This window comes from Garra rufa, chromosome 5 (genome assembly GCF_049309525.1).
Source record: "Garra rufa chromosome 5, GarRuf1.0, whole genome shotgun sequence".
Classification (NCBI taxonomy): Eukaryota; Metazoa; Chordata; class Actinopteri; order Cypriniformes; family Cyprinidae; genus Garra; species Garra rufa.
This window is the reverse complement of record NC_133365.1, coordinates 36965349-36989290: the sequence shown is the minus strand read 5'-3', so window position 1 is coordinate 36989290 and position 23942 is coordinate 36965349. Positions and strand designations below refer to the sequence as shown.

Genomic DNA, 23942 nt, shown 5'->3' with positions numbered 1-23942 from the left:
TTATTATGTCGTGTTTACAAATTAAGATTCCCTGCCTGCTAGCTAGCCAGTGGAAAACAGCATAAAGAGAGAGAAATGCCTGATATAACAGCATCAATCTTCTCGCATTCATTCATTATAGATGCATCATAGTCCGAAACAGTCCCGCTGTAGTGTGGTTTTCAGTGATAAGGGAGTAGAACAACTTCAAAGTTTGCTCATTTTGAACATTATTTCCCATCAGCATTCACACGTGAGCCTTCCTGCCTCATGCAATGTTTTCAAATTAAGCCGTTTTCTCAGTATTTATTGCACAGCGGTGGTTGGTTGGTTTGTTTAAATTGTCAGAGAAAATCATCCGTGCACCACAAGGTGGCTCTGTTAGTGTAGAATCACCTCAGAATTACCTCTGGTTGGACTCCTGTGCAAAGTGTGCCATATGTACAGTTGCACTTTCTGTTGAGGTTCATCTTTGTGGATTGTCCTAATCACAGTAATGGACTGCCTTAAACATCAGAATTTGTGATAAAATCACAATAATTGAGAATGCAGTTGAACTCCTTGAGACATATATATATATATATATATATATAAAAAAAAAAGTTATGTTCTAACATAAAAAGAAAAGAAGAATCTGCTGTCTCCATAACCAGAGCATCATAATTTGTCTCCCAGGACTTTTGAGGCAGAAGTGACAGCCCATTGCCTCTCCAATACTGTTTTTTTCCATTGGGAAGGACAAAGCCCACACTTAGAGAAGCTTATGGAGAGGAAAATGCTTGCCAAAGCCCAGGGATATGATATGATATTATCTTTCACTATTTCCGCTCACAGGAATTAAGTAGTAAAGCTGAGTTTTAGTCTCTCAGCAATATATACAACAAGACTTACAGCAATACTAGCTATCCTCAACACACCATGAATACATATGCTGATTAAAAACCTTCTAAAATGCCAGACATTTCCTGAAAATATAGTGTTATCTAGTCATTTGTTTTATGAAGTAGGTAGAAAAATTCTGTTGTTGTCTGAACACATCATTTACAACGAATCTTATTATATTGTTTATCGGCAGTGAGGGTTATTAGCTTTGAAGGAGTGGGGAAGGTTGATTCTGTGTCCTTTATTTGAACCCTTTTTTCCTTTTATCGGGTGTTGTTGGAGTCCGTGGGGTTCTAGTGTGATGAAGAAAATGAGTTTTCTAATTTAATCGCATTTATAATACAGGGTCCACATAAAAAGCACTATTCTAGTGTGAGTAAGACATGTTTGTCGCGTGGTTTCACACTGAGGGTGTATATTCTTAGCTGGCATTGAAAGCACCCTGCAGATATTAAAGGTGCTCCAAATTAAATGGCACAGTGCATAACCGACGGCAGTGTTCAAGGTCGATTTTTGTCCTTACACCCAGTGAATACATTGTTGGTTTTGAGAACCTTGCATTACATGTTCTGAACTGTTTTTCAATTAAGTGTTGCAAAGTTTTTGTAGAATTAAATCAAAAAGTCATATTTTACCTTGCAATTTCCTCTTGCTTTGGGCTAGGCTGATTCATAGCTCAGGTGTGATAGAGGTCAGTGCTCTTCCATCTCAGTTACATTACAGCACAGCACTGGAATGGTGTTTCCAGATTATGTTGTGGAAATTGGATAAAGATTGAGGTTATAATGTGGTGTGATAAAATGATTTATTGCAAAAGCATGTAATTGAATTTTTTTGTCCAGTTTGGGTGAAATTGTATGAGTTGTTTAAATTGTAAATCATGTTTAAGTATGCTACTTGCCATTTCTTTGTAATTTTTTTTAACGTAATTTCCGTGTGATAATTGTTTCTATGCCAGTATTTGTTTCAGTGTATGCCTCTGAAAGACATTTCATATTCATACAGAAGTGATTGCCTGAGTTGCAGCATGACTGTGTGACAAACAAAATGCTTGTGTTCAGGATTCTGGTAGATCAACTGATGATTGCTGTTCTAATAAATACCTCATCAGCTGTATCATTTATATAACCTGTCTCCAGACTCCACTTGAGACAAGCCTGTGAAAATAACCACTGTCTTTAGGCTAAGAGCAAGTTTTTTTCAGTATAACATGGGGTCTTTAAAGGAACCTTAGTGTAGTGGTTTTCATCCCTGAACAATGGATGGAATTAATTTGAAGAATTAATATGGGTGTGTGATAATGACAAAAAATTATATCTCGACATTTTATGGACTTTTGTCGATAACAATAATTAGCCAAAATTTTGGTCTTTTGTCAGGACTGCCATGGACAGCTGACTCACACAGCTTTTGATATTCTTCATAGTCTGTACGGCGGTTAGTTTGCAGGAGTAACAAAAATTAAGTTTTCCAATAAGTTTAAATTGATTTTTACCTTTTTATGGGCAGTTTTACCTTTATAAGGCAAAATTTGTACATCATCTTTTGTGTCAAATTCTTAAATGTCAATAAATCAATAAATTTAAATAGTAAGACATTATAGGGCTGTTACCAATCAGATGAAATCAGTATCAATCAAATTTGTGAACACTGATTTTTGGAATGATTTTGGGGTAAAAAGGAAAAATATACTATAAACCTAAAATGGCCAGTATATGGCGGCAAATCGCTGTATGAGTAAGTCATTGAATCATTCATTCAACCGATTCATTCAAATGGCTGATGGATTCAGTAATGAAGTACTATGTGTGTTTCCATTACAAATTTGCGCAAAACGTTTGTGATGTTTTAGAAATGTCTGTAAAAAACTGTTGCGAACTGACCAATATTATGTGACTTAAGCCAAATTTTTTCCTCTCGTGATAAGTCATGGTGATGGATGTTGGTAGGTTTATGTATGTTGCAATCACCGCAATAGACATTGATCATTGATGCTTCTGGGACACTTCTATACTAAAACGAGCCGTGGGGCGCCTGCATTGAGCATTGTATAAACCCAAGCATTGAGTAGAGGCCGTGATCAACTCTGCAGACTTTTGCAGTGTAAAAAAGGGGTTATCCAAGCTGTAATGGCAAGGCAAGCCGCTTATTCAAGCATTGTGTAGGCCACATATGAGGTGTTTTTTGAGGCTATAGTACATTAAAGAATAATCATGTGACTTGTGCATGCAAGATGACCTATAAATGTGAAAAAGACATTTCCATTGCAGTTTTGCAAAATATTCTTTTTTCGAATTGCCTGGAAAACCACCTCATGCGAGCGTAAAAACTTTTTTTCGATATATGAGTTTTTGCGAAATTGAAGTTGTTTCCATTAGGCGTATTTTCAATTCGCAATTTCAGTTTGCACAACTTCAAGGGTAATGGAAATGCAGCTACTGTCATTTGTTGCTCAGAGATGCAAAACAGCTGCTGTGGCTTTGTTTGTAACTATTTTCGTTGATGAAATAAAGCAAAAACAGGAACTTGTGTCTAAAATGTAAGTCAATTAATATTAACAACTAAATCACTCAGTAAAAGCGTGTATGCTCTCTGGGTGTGTTTTTGTTTGGTTTTTGCTAGGGATGCACCAAAATGAAAATTCTTGGTCGAAGCCGAACAAAATTACACACTGGGCCGAAGGCCGATTACCGCACACATTTTTTCGTGTTTTTCCCCCATGTAATTTGCCATTTTTTTTCCACCATTGCATAAATTAAATAGCCAATATGTGCTTTTTACAGTTTTGTCTCGCTTTTCAAAGGAAAAATCAATTACAAAACAACAATTTTAAAAATATTTATTTAACACTGAACATTTTTAACATTCTACTAAGTAGACATTATGGCCTACCAACAAAGCACAATTTTACTTAAAATTAATAAGTTAGTAAAATAATATTTTTGACCATTTTTAAAACCCCCTTCTTGAATCAGGCATGTGTTTTTAATGTAGAAATAAATGCAGCCTTGCTGAGCAAAGAAGAATGTTATAATAAATGTATTAATAGAGCTGTTGTAATGATTGTTATCATTATTTTTGTGTTACTTTTTTATTTTATTTTACAGAACAACAGTAAATTTAAAGTAATAAAATGACAATACTAACAATTATGAATGTTGACTTTTATTTTGGCGGAAACATTTTGCTGACAGCAGCAGATTTATGAATGATTCTCATCATGCAGATTTTCCTCCCGCTTTGGACTTTGAACCCTGGCTAAAGCCTGATTTATACTGAACGCTCCCACAAGTTCTCTTGGGTGCACGCAGCAAAAGTGTTCGAGCTCGTGCAGAGCTGTCATAATAAATACAATGTGTGAGTGTATTAGATAACATAACGTTCTGTAGTTTATTTATTAATGGTTTAAGGCCATTTTGGGATTTCAGTCATCATACAGTGACCACCCCTTTCTCTTCTTATGGATGACATGCGATGCGATACTAAACAGTCTCGCGCTGTCGGTGCTTGTAATGATTTTTGCGTCTTTCTCTGATAGTTTTAAATGGTTTCACACTGCCGAAATGTTTGCTGCATTAGTGTGCGCCTCTATTTGATCGCGTCACGTCATTGTTCAGTATAATTTATTCATCCTTTTCGTGTATTTCGGTTGCCTAACATTCGGTGCATCCCTAGTTTTTGCGATTATACTCGACAATGTCAAATCGCATGTTCTTTAAACAACTATTACAATATTATCATAGACGATATATATCTCACACTAGGGCTACAACGATTAATCGAACGATGTTGTGAGGCGCGTTTAGTCAATGAAGCCGGTACTTTGATTAGTAGTAAATCCCCATCACGTGCGTTCAGCTGGAGCGGCAGTTAATACACACAGCCTTAAATCACTGACAAGCCACGCCAAATCGCGCTGAAAATCGAATTCGATTTTGAGCGCGATTTGGCGTGGCTTGTCAGTGATTTACGCTGGGGTGTTTGAATTGCCGCTCCAGCTGAACGCACGTGATGGGGATTTACTACTAATCAAAGTACCGGCTTCATTGACTAAACGCGCCTCACAACATCGTTCGATTAATCGTGCAGCCCTATCTCACACCCTTAATTATTAAATATTTTTAAGTCATCTTGAGGCCCTCTAGTGGGCCCTAACCCACTGGTTGAAAACCATGTTGTCTAAGTGTGTAGTAGCAATGCAATGATATTCAAATTCTGGCCAATACAATAAGTCTGATAATTATTTTCATGTACTATTATTTCACAAAAATTAATTTGAGATAATTGGCAGATCCCCTGCAGCATTGCCACGAGGCCCCTAAGGGTCACACACCTCCAGTCTCTCTGGTTTTGTTTTTGGCTCACATGAGGCCCATCTGAATGTTGCACGACTTCCAATTAATGTGATAGAACAGGATAATGATGTTTGACCTTCAGCTAGCCACAGGGAAGAAGCAATGAGCAATGTTTTTGCTTTGAGAAATTGACATCGAAGCACTAGCAAGTTTGCAAAGGTAAGGAAGAGAAATAAGTGGATAAATATTTCTCCTTTAGGTGCTTCAAATGTCAGATATGTGATGGGTTCTATTGTAGGTTGATTGCAAACAGGTCTAGCTCACCAGCACCGCATTTAAATTAGTTAGATAGTGGGTTATTGTAGCATGGCCACATTATTACATAAAGCCATCTTAATTTACTCCGTGATAATCACTCACCGTGACAAATGTATTATCTGCTGTCAGGAGCAGGTCGCTTTCCTTCATCATGCTACAGTAAATTATATCACATCTCCTTGCTCCTCTGCACATGACAGCAGATGTTTTCCCCATCCCCTGGACACGTAACACCACTGTCTTCTGGTGGAAAAAGCATTTTGTACTATGTCCACATAACAGCCCATGTCCATGATGCATCCAAAATTCATGAGTCTGCCAAAGAGAGATACTTTGTTCTTGTGCATCGAAACATCTGCTGTGTAAAAGAATCTCCTGTGTCGCTTTATTCTGTAAACCGTTGGGGGTCAGGAGTGGACCCGACCCACCCAGCATTTGGCATATACTGTAAAGCTGTTTGTGGAGTTGGTGAGAAGTCAAACAGAATCGTTTTTCTCTCATTATTTGTCTTGGCACATATAGTACACAGGTTGTGAATTATCCATAAGCACTCCAAGGGTAGTTTCAAAGGCTTGTCATGGAGACTAAACAACTATGTGAATACAACACAACATTAGAAAGATTAGCAGATGAGAACAGGCAGATGCTGAGCAGTGCAAGGCTCTCTTTTCTTTCTTTTACATTATTTATCTTATTTTCTTGAGACACATCTTCTTCTGTCAGTCCTGTTTACGCGGTACGAGGAGCTACTTAGGATGTTATTTTGTTTAGGCAGAGGGGAACATATCTTGTTTCTTGCCCTGAGGTTTTGCTTGCTTATGGCTGCTTATAGACCCACCTAAGGGATGTTTTGATTCTGAACTTAACTTTTCCAAACTGTCACCAAGTTCTATAAAACATGGATTTGATATTATACTCTTTTTAAGTCCAACTTTTAAATCTATCTTTATAGCGCTCTTATAATGTGTTTCTGTCTGTTCTTGAAAAGATCATAATAAACTAGAGTTCAGTAACACTCCTGAGAGATGTACATCTCATTTTATCTCTGTGCTTTTATGAATCTTTTCTTTTCACTTTGCTACTATGAGCTTTTGTCTTAATTTTGTCTCAATTTTCAGTTGAGTGTGAATGTTTATAAAGATGAATCTTCTTGTTCTGTTTAGAGTTTATCTTTTAAATAATGTTATCAAGTTTAGATAAAAAGAGTTTTAAACAAGTAGTAGTTTAGGTGAAAATTTGATTCAGTTTTAAAAATTCATACATTTTCACATATATTCAAATGTAATTATTTTTCAATTAATGCTTCATTAACCCTCTGGGGCCCGGGGGTGTTTTGGGGCCCTGAAGAAGTTTTGACATGCCTTGACATTTGTGCTTTTTTCAGTATGTTAAAAACATATTAATATCCTAAATCTAAATACATTGTATTTAGCACAAATTGGACTACAAAAATATGTAAGCAACATGAATGTACACTTTTAAGTTTTTGAGAAAACAATGTTTATGCGTGCATTTTGAAAAACTAAATTTTTGAAGTCACTGAAATAAGGTCATCTAACACATACAGAATATTTATTCTCGGGACTTTCGAGAATTGGATGTGGTAGGCTTGGTTCCCCTTCAGTCGAATCACTTCGACGTTACATGGGAATTCGCTTAGAATCCAATCATATCTGAGCCTTATACAAAAGGCCAATGAAAATTGGCGAGTGGCATTTGCATGATGCGCCACGCCCCGTACATACGGGTATAAATAGCGACGTCATGCGCCAGTCAGACAGCTTCTTCGCTTCAGATCCGTCTGAATGTTGAGCCTGCTTTCTCTGCTAAGAGTCTACAATCTTCAAAAGAGTTCTTCCAGAGTTCCTGCTCTCTCTCCTGACGTGCTGCAACTAAAAGAGCTTATCCTTCTGCAGCCGTCAGCGATCTCCCGCGGGCTGCCGTTTTCACGGCCACTACAGCCGCTCTGCTTTCCAGCGAGAGAGTCCCGTTGAGTGCACAGCCGCCCCGCGGCTTTTTCCCTGGGCAGACCGGGAGCTAAAAGAGCAATTTCTCGCGGCCGTAAGACGTTCTTTTCAGAATGGCTTTTCGGCCGTGCGCTTCAGGATGCGGTAGTTTCCTCCCTCCTGCGGACGGACATGATCACTGCCTCACGTGTTTGGGGAGTGAGCACGCTGAGGCAGCGTTCATGGATGGTGAATGCATTCATTGCGAATGCATGACCATGAGCACGCTGAAGTCCCGCCGCTCGTTCGCGAGGCGGCTCCCCCCGTCTTCCTCTCGCGGTCCGTCGTTAAGCCGTCAATGCTTTTCGGCCACCGCGGCGAGACGCGGGGGGGACTTAACTGTCACCGTGCAGAACGCACCGCCGGCCCAGAAAGCCCTGCGGTCTTCTGTCACACAGCGTGGTCCCGTCGAGTTCCCGGAGCAGTACGCTTCCCCGCCCAGCGGGCTGAGCGTCTCCTTCGGTGCTCCTGCGGAGGATGAGATGTCGACCGCAGCATCAGAGGGAGAGTCGGTCGGCGAGGCGGACGCTTCGGCGGCGCGGCCCCCTCCAGAGGTGGCCGCTCCGTCTGAGGTGGACGTTGAGCTATCGACTATGCTCCTCCGGGCCGCCAGGGGGATCGGTCTGGAGGTGCCCCAGGCGCCCCCGGCCGATCCTTCTAGGCTGGATGATTGGTTCCTGGGGAGGGCCCCCGCGGCTCCACCTCGCCCCCCCTCGGTTCCATTCTTCCCGGAGGTGCACGAGGAGCTGACGAGATCCTGGCGGGCCCCCTTCTCATCACGGCCCCGCCCCAGCTCCTCTCCCCTCACCACCCTCGATGGCGGGGCGGCCAGGGGGTATGCAGCGATTCCCCGGGTCGAGCGCGCTGTGGCGGTGCATTTGTGCCCACGCGGCGCTGCCACCTGGAGGGATCGTCCGCATCTCCCGTCCAGGGCGTGCGAGCGCTCGTCCGCCCTTGCGGGCCGCGTTTACCACGCCGCTGGACAGGCCGCCACCGCCCTGCATGCTATGGCGATCCTACAAGTTTATCAGGCCCAGGCCCTGAAACAGCTGCACGAGGGTGGTCCCGACCAGGGGGTTATGGAAGAACTCCGCGCCGCCACCGACTTCGCCCTACGGGCGACGAAGGTCACGGCGCGTTCCCTTGGTCAGGTGATGTCCACAGCCGTGGTCCAGGAGCGACACCTATGGCTCACTCTGGCCCAGATGGCAGACGTCGACAAAGCTCGCTTTCTTGACGCTCCTATCTCCCAGAGTGGCCTATTCGGCGACACTGTCGAGGACTTTGCCCAGCAGTTCTCGGCAGTCCAGAAGCAGAGGGAGGCCATTCAACACATCCTGCCCCGCCGCGAGTCCAAACCCATCCCGCCGCCGGTGGCTCAGCCTCCCCCCGCTCGTCGCCGAGGGCGCCCCCCCGCGGCCCCCACCAAACCTGCTCCGTCGCCTGCTGAACCCAAGAAGGAGACGGCCCGACGTCGAGCTGGCCGCGGGGGTGCGGCGCCGCCCGCCTCTCAGGGACCTGCAAAGAACACCCGCAAGAGAGCCGCGAAACGTCCCTGACGCGGGCAACCCGGAGGTGGAGAAGTTTGTTCTTCAGGGGACGAGAACATCTGCGTCCCCGCTCCCGCTGGAGGGCCGGGGGTTGTTGTGCACTTTAACGCTGCCGCCGGCCCACGGGTCGGCGGTACCCACAACTTCAATAAAAGAGCAATTTCCTTCACCTCCGGGGCCTCGGCCCCGTGTTCCCGTTCCGGGCGGCACCAGGATGCCCTCTCGGAGCCGGACTCGGAGCTGTCTTTCGCCAGCGCGGGAACCTGGGAAGAAGGTAGGCCCTGCTCAGAGCAGCTTGTCTCCCCTTCCTGTTCCCCCCCTAGGCTGCCCCACCACGGTCACGTCGGTCAACGTTCCCTTGACACCCCTGTCGAGGCGCTTGGGGGCCTGGCTTCAGCTCCCCAGCCCCTCGCGGTGGTTGATACGGACGGTACGTCTCGGCTATGCGATTCAGTTCGCCAAAGCTCCGCCCAGGTACAGAGGTGTCCTTCACACTCGTGTCCACTCAGACACCCACGCCGCTGTCCTGCGTGCAGAGGTCGCAGTCCTACTGGCGAAGGATGCGATCGAGCTTGTCCCTCCAGCCGAGATGAGGTCAGGGTTTTACAGTCCCTACTTCATCGTGCCCAAAAAGAGTGGTGGGTTAAGACCCATCCTGGATCTCAGAGTCCTGAATCGGTCCCTTCTCAGGCTGCCGTTCAAGATGCTCACGACGAAGCGCATGCTCTCATGCATTCGTCCCCAGGATTGGTTTGCAGCCATCGACCTGAAGGACGCGTACTTCCATGTCTCGATTCTTCCTCGCCACAGGCCCTTTCTTCGGTTTGCGTTCGAGGGTCGAGCATACCAGTACAAAGTTCTCCCATTCGGCCTGTCCCTCTCTCCTCGCGTTTTCACCAAGGTTGCGGAAGCGGCCCTGGCCCCTCTTTGGCTGTCAGGTTTCCGCATCCTCAACTATCTCGACGACTGGCTTCTGATAGCCCACTCTCGAGAGGTGCTTTGCGACCAGAGGGACCTGGTGCTTCAGCACCTCAGCCGCCTGGGCCTTCAGGTCAACCGAGAAAAGAGCAAACTCTCCCCAGTGCAGAGGATCTCTTTTCTCGGCGTGGAGCTGGACTCGGTCTCCATGACAGCCCGTCTCACCAACGAGCGCGCTCAGTCGGTGCTGAGATGTCTAGATTTATTCAGGCACAAGACAGCGGTTCCTCTAAAAACTTTTCAGAGGCTCCTGGGGCATATGGCAGCTGCGGCCGCGGTAACGCCGCTGGGCTTGCTTCATATGAGACCGCTTCAGCACTGGCTACACGACCGAGTCCCGAGACGGGCATGGCACCGTGGCACACTCCGGATTGGCGTTTCCCCGCAGTGTCGCCGCCTGTTCAGCCCGTGGTCAGACCCTGCCTTTCTCCAGGCCGGAGTACCCCTGGGGCAGGTGTCCAGGCACATCGTGGTTTACACGGATGCCTCCACCACGGGTTGGGGTGCTGTGTGCAACGGGCAAGCAGCTTCGGGCTCCTGGACAGGACCTCGACTGCAGTGGCACATCAATTGCCTCGAGTTGTTGGCTGTGCTTCTGGCCCTTCGTCGCTTCCGACCGACGTTGCGTCAGAAGCACGTACTTGTGCGTACCGACAGCACTGCGACTGTGGCTTATATCAACCGCCAGGGCGGCCTCCGCTCCCGTCGCATGTCACAACTCGCCCGCCGTCTGCTCCTCTGGAGTCAAACGTGGCTAAAATCGCTACGTGCCATTCACATTCCGGGGGAACTCAACCGTGCAGCCGATCAGCTCTCACGGCAGTCCACCCTCCCTGGAGAATGGCGACTCCACCCCGAGACAGTCCAGCTGATTTGGAGGCATTTCGGGGAGGCCCAGATAGATCTGTTTGCCTCCCCCGAATCCTCCCACTGCCAGCAGTTCTTCTCCCTCAACGAGGTATCCCTCGGCAGGGACGCTCTGGCCCACAGCTGGCCTCCGGGGCCCAAGTACGCCTTTCCCCCAGTGAGCCTCCTTGCACAGACCCTGTGCAAGATCAGGGAGGACGAGGAGCAGGTTCTCCTGGTCGCCCCATACTGGCCTGCCAGGACCTGGTTCCCAGAACTCATTTCCCTCGCGGCAGCCCCTCCCTGGAAAATCCCCTTGAGGAAGGACCTTCTTTCTCAGGGGATGGGCACTATTTGGCACCCACGTCCCGATCTATGGAACTTGCACGTCTGGCTCCTGGACGGGACGCTTCAGACCTCGCCGGCCTTCCACAGGCCGTGGTAGAAACCATCACTCAGTCCCGAGCCCCCTCTACAAGGCAGGCGTACACACTGAGGTGGGGTCTATTCGTCGACTGGTGTTCCTCACGCGAACAGGACCCACAGAGATGCACGATTGCAGTAGTGCTTTCCTTCCTGCAAGAGAAGTTGGAGCGCAGGCTGTCCCCTTCGACTCTCAAAGTGTATGTTGCCGCTATTGCCGCACATCACGATGCAGTGGATGGATCATCCCTAGGTAAGCACCCTCTGGTCGTGAGATTCCTCAGAGGCGCTAGGAGGATCAATCCTCCCAGACCGCGCCTCGTACCCTCTTGGGACCTCTCCGTCGCCCTCCAGGGCCTGCGGGGACCTCCCTTCGAGCCCCTCGCCTCAGTTGAGCTTAAGTTTCTGTCATTGAAGACAGCGCTCCTGACTGCGTTGGCCTCCATCAAGAGGGTGGGGGATCTGCAAGCTTTCTCTGTCGACGAAGCGTGCCTGGAGTTCGGGCCCGGCGATTCTCACGTCATCCTGAGACCCCGGCCCGGCTATGTGCCCAAGGTTCCCACCACGCCTTTCCGCGATCAGGTGGTGAACCTGCAAGCTCTGCCCTTGGAGGAGGCAGACCCAGCTATAGCATCGTTGTGTCCAGTCCGTGCTCTGCGCACTTACGTAGACCGCACTCGGCACTTCAGACGCACTGAGCAGCTCTTTGTCTGCTTCGGAGGTCAGCAGAAAGGGAATGCTGTCTCCAAACAGAGGTTGGCGCATTGGGTGGTAGAAGCCATCTCCCTGTCTTACTTGTATCAGGGAGAGCCTTGCCCCTTAGGCTTGCATGCCCACTCCACACGGAGTGTTGCATCTTCCTACGCGTTGGCACATGGCGCCTCATTAGCGGACATCTGCAGAGCTGCCGGCTGGGCGACACCAAATACCTTTGCCAGGTTTTACAACCTTCGCTTAGAGGCCGTGTCCTCCCGAGTTCTGACAGGTGACCGGGAGGACGGCTAGTGTCGGCTTGCTGCGCCATTCCCACGTGGATCCGTGCGCTATCTCCCAGTCTGTTCCCTCCGGCGAACCTGGGTCCTCCATGCCCCTCAGTCCGGGCTAGACGCGGAGTAGCTCTTGACTGTGCTCCTGCCGGGTCTCCTTCGCCCCGCAGGTTGTGGCTATTTTTCTCTATATTTTTCCAGGGGTCAACCAGAAGGCCTCTGTTTCCCTCGTATATCCCTAAAACCCCCTTATGGATATATTGAATTTCTTATTTTCACATGGACAGAATTCATGTCTCCGCCCCCCCAACCCCTGCTTCAGTTTCTGGCATCCCTGGGGACCCCCCTTCTCGGGCCCCAGGGCGTTGGGAAGGTTACGTTAACGTCCGCCTGTTGACACGTCCGCCTGCCGGCACGTGGTCGTTGCGTAACGCGGCGCAGGGACGTGGCTTGTTCCATAGGGTCAGTTCCCATGTAACGTCGAAGTGATTCGACTGAAGGGGAACGTCTAGGTTACGTAGGTAACCCTCGTTCCCTGAAGGAGGGAACGGAGACGTTACATCCCCTGCCACGTCCCTGTCGTCGCGCTGACGCCGGCTCAACCCGGCTCCTCAGCGAAGAACCTGTCTGACTGGCGCATGACGTCGCTATTTATACCCGTATGTACGGGGCGTGGCGCATCATGCAAATGCCACTCGCCAATTTTCATTGGCCTTTTGTATAAGGCTCAGATATGATTGGATTCTAAGCGAATTCCCATGTAACGTCTCCGTTCCCTCCTTCAGGGAACGAGGGTTACCTACGTAACCTAGACGTTTTTTTCTACCAAATGATGTGAAAATCATCTAGTTCACTTGTTTTCACAAAACAGTATATAGATTTAAATTTTTGAAGACACTTTTTGTTTAGAGTGGCTGTATGCGAGAAGGCGTGAATCATCATGAATAATGCTGTGATTTACACCTGAGAAGACAAAGACCTGCATAATGAGCCGCATAATGAGCCATTCAGTCGGATGTTGACTGAGAGGAAACAACAGAAAGAATAAAGGAAAAATGAAAGGACAAAATACATATATATTTAGTTTGAAGCGTATTTTGAATATATTTAACTATCACACAAAATAACTTGTCTTTCACTTGTGAGTGCAGTTAAACTTTTTATTAGGAACAAAAGTAATAAACACAGAAGTCAAGATGTCGAGGGTGCAATATCCAAATCACTTGCAGGAAACTTGAACACAGGAAAACGGGGAACAGCAGAAACTGCAAAGAAAACAAGTAGATGTGAGCAACACAATGATCTGACAAAGACAGAGCTAACATGGAGAAAACACATACACTACCAGCCAAACTTTTTATTATTAAAAGTTTTTTTTTTTTTTAAGTGAGCAGTTTTTTTTACATAGTAAACCTATTTCACAAAATTAGATAATTATTTTTCTTTAAAAAAGTACCTTTGACTGGTAGTGTATAGCATAGGCGTATAACAGTTAGGTGCAAATAAAACAGTGTGAGATAAATGCAGATGTAAGGTTTGTAATGAAGTGATACAGGAGAAACCATACATCTTCTACCTTTCATACAGATTACTTAAAAAGAGAATAGTAGTTTTTTATTTGAATTGGTTTATGTAAAAGTAAACATTTCAAGCTTTCTACAAGTAAATGCATTATGTCTGTGAGGCACGTAATCACTTAGATTTAGGTTTCATGCACGTTAGTTTCATTTATGTGTCTGTGAAAAGATATAACAGAGACAGTCAAGGCAGAGCGCGTGCCCTGACTGTTTTCTTATTTTCATAAAAGCACAGTGTATACAAATAAAAATATACCCTCTACAGTTTCGAATGATGTATTGGTTGTATTTGTACGATCAAAACTGACGGAGAATTTTACATTCTTTTCGGAGTTATTACAAAAGCGTGCCTCAAATGCGCCAGCGCGTTTTTCGACCAAAGTTGAAACATCCTGTTATCATGAGACATTTAGATGCAGTGAAATGAAACATACTTTATAATGTTTCACTTGCTGTAGTCAGGAAATACAGTTGACAAAAAGTCTTAACTGGTAAAATGTGTGCACATTCTGTCACAGTAACAACTTACAAATATAAAAGAAAAAAACTTACTTGTGTAAATATCTCATCTGCTGGTTCACGCCATGTCTCATTTAATGTTCATCTTCTGAAGTAAGTTTTATTCCTGACAGCCCGTCTTCTTCCAGAAAGGACTAACTTGAAAGAAAAGAAACTGCTTTCTCCTTTGTTTACTGTGATGTGGGCGTCTACTTTTGGTGCGGCGCCCTCACGTGGACGATTTGAATATGAAAGACTGGAATCGCTCCTGGGCGTGATCTAATTAAAACTAATGAAGCAGACAAGAGAGACTGGACATCGTGTTGGTTTCATACGGATTACTTTATCACAGAATATTTGATTTCAATAAACATTACTTTATTTGAAAGTATAGATATCAAGCTTTCTCTAGACATATTGCTCATGTCTCTGTGTTGTGTATTGGCTGAGTTATAGTCTATTTTAATGACGCGTTTCTGAATGAAGATCACGGAGATCAACGCGGCAGTCAGCACACCCTTTTTGTTTTCTTTATTTTGTAAAATCACAATATTTTTTTGGTTTTGTGAGTATATACAAATAAAAGTAGACCCTTTACAGATTCGATTGATGCACCGCTTTTATCTGTACAATCAGAAATGACCGAGTAATTGAAGTTCCTTTTGGGAAACTGCCACAAAACGCGTATACGCGTGTTTGGACCCCAGGGGGATTAACCAAATGTGTCACTGAAGACATTACAACATTTGTTTCCACAAAAATATTAAGCAGCAAATCAGCATATTAGAATGATTTCTGAAGGATCATATGAGACTGACTGGAGAAATGGGTGCTGAAAATTAAGTTTTGCCATTACAGGAATAAATAAAATTTTGAATGATATATGTGACCCTGGACCACAAAACCATTCTTAATAATAATAAAAGGAATATTTTTGATAATAGCCAAAAATACATTGTATGGGTCAAAGTTATTGCTTTTTCTTTTATGCCAAAAATCATTAGGATATTAGGTAAAGATCATGTTCCATGAATATATTTTGTAAATTTTCTACTGTAAATATATCAAAACTTAATTTTTGATTAGTAATTTGCATTGCTAAGAACTTCATTTGGACAACTTTAAAGGCGATTTTCTCAATATTTCGATTTTGATTGTACCCTTAGATTCCAGATATTCAAATAGTTGTATCTTGGCCAAATATCAGATATCAGATGATGTATAAATCTCAATTTAGAAAAATTGACACTGATTTTGTGGTCCAGGGTCACATTAGAAAACAGTAATGTTGTTATTATTACAGTATTACTATTTTTATGACATTTTTGATCAAATAAATGCAACCTTGGTAAACATGAGAACTTTAAAAAAGAAAAAAAAGAAAAATAGAACCAACCCCAAACTTTTGAATAGTAGCGCATAGTCAATATTATTAATAGTCAGTGAATCATTTAAATGACTGAAGTGATAAAACCAAATGATTATCTGTGTAGTCAGTTTTGCCAAGCAAAACAGCTGTTTGGAGTTGCTTTAATTTAACAAATAACATCCTGCTCAAGACCCCTCATCACTTCATTAAAATCCAGTCTTGCATTTTAAGACATGAAAAGCTTTTCATACTCACAATGTATGATTACAGCACACTCGTTGATAATTATATCATTGTTTATGTAATTCTGTCTTTTTATGCATTAAGGTAAGCAACCTGCTGCCTATGGTAATTCTTCTTATTAGTACAGAAGACACACAGACTCTCTCCCTGTGATTCCAGTTGCTTTTCTCTGTGCATTGGGATGTGTTGCCTCAGAATGCTAATGAGCTCAAGTAGGACATGAGGACATTACTCAGCAACCAGCACTGATGTGTGTGTGTGCGCCTGTTTAAAGCACCAGCAGGGATTGAAAACGTACTGACTTGGTTAATATATGCTGCTTTGTTTGGCTGCATCCTTTTTAAGTCTTTAAGTCACTGGAGAAAGAGCCAAATGCAATATTCTTAAGCAATATCATGAGTAAGTGTGCTGTTGTTCAGAATGCAATTTTTTGGCCTTAGGGTCGAGGTCAAAGAATCCAAAGCACCGAGCTGGAAAAGAGTTTATGAGCGGAGTGACAGTGATTTCTTGCAGTGAGTGAAATTTGAAAGTGTTTTTGCAGTGTCGGGACTTTCTTCAGCTGAAAAGACAGTAGAAGACCTTGAAGCAGCTGCTGTCCAGCACAGTACCTCCCCTCACTGATTACAGCACACCTTTGACAGCCAGGACATTTGTCAGGGCCGCCCACTGCACTGCCCTCTCTGCACTTCCTGCTGCGGCCCATGTGCATGTTCCTCACTGTGGACACACATGCACAGTATTTCTCTAAATGATACTTTGAGTGATGGACGGTAAGATCTGTTCAGTCGGCTTTGCATAGTCTTTAGATGATGATCTGGTCAGCATGAAACAGACAGTTTTCTCTTCCCTTTTGTGATGTATATTCGAGTGAAACAGGTTCTGGAATGTAGGGCCGGATTTTAACCTTTGCCGGGAGTTTGATTGATTTGATCGTGCCACAACAGCCAAAGTCTGTCTACACTGGATGCGACAAAGCGGGCGTTGCAAAGCATTTGAACTTTGTGTGAGCACGTCATAAATAGAATGCGGCAGCAGTTTACTGTCGGGGATTTGTCGTGTTGTCTTTCTGTGGTTGAGACAACATAACTCTAATGTTCATTCATGTTTGTTTCATGCTATAACCAGTAGTAAAGAGGAAGAAATGATCTGATCACATGCTGCTTGAACTGAGGCGATTGTGTTCTCAGTTCTAACGCCACTAGGGTTGTTGCGATTCCAAAACTAGTATCGGAAATGCCACCGATACCACAAAAAATTCTAGCATCGGTATTGGCGAATACTTGAATCCACGTACTGATCCTATACCATTTTCTTAAACAAGACCTAGTTATGCCTGCTAGCTTTGCTTAGCGCTGCACATCGGAAGTCAATTATTCTTTGCTGCGAAGAAAAAATACAAACATGGTAGCAGTATGTCTGCTGTTTGGCAGTATTTCAGACTGGACCAACCAGACAGTAAAACGGCGACATGTCTCTCATATAGCGCCCTTTGATTTTCGCGATGCAGAAAACACGGAATTCAGTCATAAAAACAGGATTTGCAGTTTACCACGGAATTTGTGAAAGTTTGGAGGAATTAATCAAAAGTTAGTCTCGCGTAGCCAGACCTTCAGACTGACGGCTGAAGGTCTGGAATTCATGCCAGCTTTCGTTGGCCAAGGCCCGCCCATAATGCCGTTTGACCGACATGTCAAACAACCAATCACAGTTCGTTTCGTTCAGCGTCATCTTTCGGGGTGTAGAAATGCCCCTACAACAACAGACTGGCGTGCAACAAGTCAGCCATTGAAATAACCAGCATTGAAAGTTAAATAAGAAGAGGGAGAACAAGCAGTAAGTCAGTAATTTGTTCGCGAACGTTGCAAAAGTGTATAACAACAATGGCGTCTGCATAAGCACCTCTTAGCAAAAACACTGAGTAAAACAGTCTGCGCTTTATTTCCCGGCGGACCGAAAATAAACGCGACACTCACGTCTCCTGGAAATCCAATCAAATTCAACTAATCAGATGACAACTTTCACATTCGTGAAGTGTTTCCAGTTAAGTGTACCATATGCATCAGACGTTTAGCCAACGTTCCGTGGGCGTGACATCTGAGGCTGAGACTAATCAAAAGTAGGTCATTACACTTAAATCAAATCTCGATACAGACTAATATTTGTAAATATTAAGCCGCAAAACGACTATTTAAATAAGAATTCTGCATCTTTGTGTTAATGAAGACGTGTGGTTTTGTTTACTACTCGTACCGAAGTGCATGTGACACCTGCAGTAATATTACAAGGCTCCAGACTGTGACCTTTTTTTCTGCCCACCATGTTGTTCAACTCCTAAGTGCTGCCATTTTTGTTGCATATGAGAAACATCAAATGACAAACAAAACGAAAGTGAAACTAAACTGCGATATGTTTGAGCTGCGCAGCATTGACCGTTTATCAGCTCGGACCAGAACAGCTGATTTTGTGACACTGTTACTGCTGTGAGAAACAGTGAGAAGCGTTTGAATTTGCCACAAAATGAATAAGGTTGCTGCGAGATCTAGTGAGAATCTTTCAAATTCTGCCCAGAATTCTCTGTTTTAAACAGCACTGATGTACGTCAGAAAACCAGATGTAGTTATGCTAACTATAAAAAAATAAATATTACTGTCAAATGTATGTCAGATAATAAAAATACTTCAGTTCACTGTATATATTTGTTCATGTTTTATTAAGGGATAAGTCTGAAGCACACAATAAAGTAATTCTGTCAGTTCATACAGGGCAAGTATTATGTACAGCTGTACAGCCGTGGCCAAAAGTTTTGAGAATTACATAAATATTGGAAATTGGAAAAGTTGCTGCTTAAGTTTTTATAATAGCAATTTGCATATACTCCAGAATGTTATGAAGAGTGATCAGATGAATTGCATAGACCTTCTTTGCCATGAAAATAAACTTAATCCCGAAAAAAACTTTCCACTGCATTGTTAAGAAGGCTTCAGGGCATCCAAGAAAGTCCAGCAAGCGCCAGGATCGTCTCCTAAAGAGGATTCAGCTGCGGGATCGGAGTGCCACCAGTGCAGAGCTTGCTCAGGAATGGCAGCAGGCAGGTGTGAGCGCATCTGCACGCACAGTGAGGCCAAGACTTTTGGAAGATGGCCTGGTGTCAAGAAGGGCAGCAAAGAAGCCACTTCTCTCCAAAAAAAACATCAGGGACAGATTGATCTTCTGCAAAAAGTATGGCGAATGGACTGCTGAGGACTGGGGCAAAGTCATATTCTCAGATGAAGCCTCTTTCCGATTGTTTGGGGCATCTGGAAAAAGGCTTGTCTGGAGAAGAAAAGGTGAGCGCTACCATCAGTCCTGTGTCATGCCAACAGTAAAGCATCCTGAGACCATTCATGTGTGGGGTTGCTTCTCATCCAAGGGAGTGGGCTCACTCACAATTTTGCCCAAAAACACAGCCATGAATAAAGAATGGTACCAAAACACCCTCCAACAGTAACTTCTTCCAACAATCCAACAACAGTTTGGTGAAGAACAATGCATTTTCCAGCATGATGGAGCACCGTGCCATAAGGCAAAAGTGATAACTAAGTGGCTCGGGGACCAAAACGTTGAAATTTTGGGTCCATGGCCTGGAAACTCCCCAAATCTTAAAACTTGTGGTCAATCCTCAAGAGGCGGGTGGACAAACAAAAACCCACTAATTCTGACAAACTCCAAGAAGTGATTATGAAAGAATGGGTTGCTATCAGTCAGGAATTGGCCCAGAAGTTAATTGAGAGCATGCCCAGTCGAATTGCAGAGGTCCTGAAAAAGAAGGGCCAGCACTGAAAATACTGACTCTTTGCATAAATATCATGTAATTGTCGATAAAAGCCTTTGAAACGTATGAAGTGCTTGTAATTATATTTCAGTACATCACAGAAACAACTGAAACAAAGAGCTAAAAGCAGTTTAGCAGCAAACTTTGTGAAAACTAATATTTGTGTCATTCTCAAAACTTTTGGCCACGACTGTATATATAGATACACACCTAGGTATTGGATCAGTACTTGGTATGGGCCGATACCCTGAACCCAGGTATCGGAATCGGTATCAGGAAGGGAAAAAGGGTTTCGGAACATCTCTACACACCACACATCATCACTCAGTGAAAAATACATTGCAGAGCAAAGATGACACTGACAATGGCAGACAAGACAGAGCAGGTTACATTTGGTAGTAAACATTAAAAGTCTCAGCTGTCAAATTTGTATTTTTAAAAAAAAAAAATTCAAACAGTAAATATAATTTTTGGGGCTTTTTAATGTAACAGATCACTGTAGCATCTACGTTCAAACTGTTCAAATGTGAACTGATCGCTTCCTAGTAGTTATAGCATGAAATACATATGAATGAACATCAGATGTTTTCTCAACCGTGGAAAGACGTCAATACACCATTTTCAAGTTCGACTTGGAAAAAAAAAGGTTTTCTTTTGAACTTTCTATTAAAGTTTTCCATGCAAGTTTGAAGGTCTTTGGCAGTCTGAAAATCTGTTGTAGACTTTCTTGTTTATATCAGCAGGGAGGTTCGAGTGAAGTTATTTTTATTTGTGTAGTGCTTTTTGCATTTTGTTCTGTGATCCATGTTGTTTGACAAGCAGCTGAGGCAGGGAAACTTTTTGATTAAAGATTATGAAAAATGCTTTTGAATAACATGCACTGATAAACTACACAGTAAAGCCAGAGACATTTTATTAAGAAAGGAAATAGGGTAAATTTGTATTATGCTGTCTTTTAATCACATTCACATGGCAAATAAGTGAGGGGGGGGGGGGGACTCTGCAACTCTGTCAGCCTCATTCCTCTCTCTAAGCAGGCCTCAGACTGATTAATAATGCAATTGTTTTTTAGATGTGCGCTTTGTGTGTGTGTATGTGTTCATCAGAGCAGTGGAGCTTGGGCTCCAGTGATGGCATTTTGCCTATTTTGTTCTGCTGAATTTATGCACGGTTTCCCTTCGAGAGCTCCTCTCCCCACACCCTCTATTTTTTCTCATTTCATTCCCCCTGTCCGTTCCTCTCCTATTCTGCAGCAGCTCTAGTTATCTTTTTTTTATCTTCATCTCTGCAAACTTATACTGCTGGAATGCCTGTGCAAACTGTCTGAATTCAGCACATCTACAGTTCTTTGTTGGAGAAGGTTGCCTTTTCTCTGATGATGGGTAAACTGAGGCCACAGACAAAATAAAAGATGAAAAGCATGCGTAGTATCCTTGATGTGCATAGTATCCTTATTGTTGGTGTATGGTTTTGCAAATGCATCACAAGTTACAACAGCAAAGTACTATCAAAATCCCTCAAAGTATGAGAACTGTGTATAAGAATCAGAAATTAAAAATTTAGAAAGAGCAACTGAGCACTATTGAAGATTTCCCTGAGCTCTAAATCTCATGCAGATTTAGAAAATATCTAGATTAGCAACAGCCTGGGATAGATTTGAGCAACTGAATCAAAGATGATAATAATTTCATTTGAATAGCTTGAATATGGTAATGGTGTGATATCTAATATGTATGCATGAATTAATGTAACAAACCGACTCTATTTGGAAACTATTCAGTATGTTTATTTATTCTGTCTTCGAGAAGTTGCAGTCATTAGCATTAGCTTAATCTGACTTTCAACAAGAGCTACTATGCAAAAATAAAAAAAGAGCAAGGCTATGAGAGAGGTACCAGGAACACCAAAACAAAAATCATTTTCAAAATGCATTTATTTAGTGATGATATTCCATCTTATTCTGGACTTTTTTTGTTTTTTTGCTATTGAGCTAAAGAAACAAAAGGATTTTTTAAATATAAATTAAAAAATACATGATTCTCATTTAAAGTTGGTGCTAACACTTTAGTTTAGGGACCAATTGACACTTTGACCCCAAAGAACAATGACAACACGCAGACAGACAAGACAGAGCAGGTTACTTCTGGTATTAAACAAGTTCTCAGTCATGTCGCAATTTTTAAGAAATTCAAACAATAAATACCATTTGTGGATCTTTAATGTGTCGTGACAGATCGCTGTATTGCCTTATTAGATCAATCCACACGCAAACCGATCGTCTTTTCTTTTTTACTTAAAGCACAAAAAAAAAACATGAACATCAATACACATACTTTTTGAAGTATAAGTCCACCAAAGTTAATCTACTCTCCTGTCTGATTTGTTTGTCAGACAAAATGGCGAATTCTGCGTTATGATTGGTCTGATCGCTTGTCAGTCAAGCTGTTTGCGAAGGGTCAATTCTCACTATTAACTAGTCACCTAATAGCATGCTTATGTGACCCGGGAAAACAAAACAGGAAATTGAGATTTATACACCAACGTAAAGCTTTCCATTGGTGTATGGTTTGTTGCAATAGTAAAATATTTGGCCAAGATACAACTATTTGAAAATTTGGAATCTGAGGGTACAAAAAAAAAATCGAAATACTGAGAAAATTGTCCAAATGAAGTTCTTAGCCATGCATATTACTAATCAAAAATTAAGTTTTGATATATTTACTGTAGGAAATTTACAAAATCTCTTCATGGAACATGATCTTTACCTTATATCCTAATGATTCTTAGCATAAAAGAAAAAATGATAATTTTGACCCATACAATGTATTTTGGGCTATTGTCACAAATATTCCTGTGCTACTTAAAGGGTTACTCCACCCCAGAAAGAAAATTTTGTCATTAATTACTTACCCCCATGTCGTTCCAAACCTGTAAAAGCTTCGTTTGTCTACAGAATACAGTTTAAGATATTTTGGATGAAAACCGGGAGCTGACGGGGAACAATGGGCGGAGTAACCCTTTAAGACTAGTTTTGTGGTCCAGGGTCACATATTACTAGCATATTGGCTGTTTATTAGTACTTAAAGCACATACTAATGCCTTATTTTGCCTGACCATATTTATTTATGCTCAAAGCATACATTTCTGTTCTGTTTTGATGCCCCTCACCTTAATGCTCTGTTTAAATAGGCATGGTGGATTGTACACTTGGTAGTAAACAGCCACTGTACGATTGGCTGTTGTGTATTTTTGACAGCCTACATCCTTCATAGATGGACTCTGCTGTCATTTAGGTTAAAAATGCATAAATACTCATACATATTGAACGATCTGTAATAACAGACAAAGCAATAGTGACCACATAATAAAAACAATTACTCACACTTGTGTGCTGCAACATTACTGTCCGTCCAATAAGTCGGCACAGCATCGTTTTTTAAGTTTTTAATCTTTCTGAAAATCCTCCATCGAATTTTGCCTTGTTTTTAAACAAATATGCGGTAAAATAAAGTAAACAAAGGATCAAGTTCTTACTGACATGGTCTGAAACTTCATTAAAAATAAAGTTCTGTGGAGGCGGTGTTTAGCCACACTATTGCATCATTCCACAACCTGTGATTTTGGCAGATTGGCTTCAATATAAGCTGTCTTAATCCAATGTATTTATTGTTTCCTGTCTACTAAGATGCCTGGTCATTTTTTAAGTCAGCATGGATATATGATATTCTACAACTGTGTGTGTGGGAAGATGTGTGTAAGTGAAACTATATGCCCTTGAGCAAAGATAGCAGCAAGCATGCTGCATCCTTCCACATGTGCCTTTGAGGTAAATAGAGATGCAAACGGACAGCTCTCTCCAGGTATCACAGACCTCTTTGGCCCGAACCCAGTTTCCATAGGAGGTGATTCATACAAAACTGCTGTCTGTTAAATCAATGACTAACTGTGCAGCGTGGCAGCTGGTTTCAAACACAGTCTGTAGGCTTTTAAAGCCTTGTCTCCACATCAGTGCAGCTGTAGTAATAAAGACACTCTAATTGGTCTATGAGGCAGAGTGTGCAAAGGGCAACTACAGAGTGATCAGTTCCTTCATTACCCAGGACACACACAAATAAACTGTACAAAAATTAAAATCTAGGTTAAGCTTTTTATGTGTAGCATTTGCCACAAGGAAAACTTAT

At 43.0% G+C, this 23942-nt stretch overlaps 1 protein-coding gene across 1 annotated transcript in view; it reads left to right on the top strand.

Annotated features, from left to right (window-relative positions):
• zmat4a (zinc finger, matrin-type 4a) overlaps window positions 1–23942 on the top strand; it is a 178899-nt gene that overhangs the window by 1792 nt on the left and 153165 nt on the right. The gene's annotated exons all lie outside the window — the stretch shown is intronic.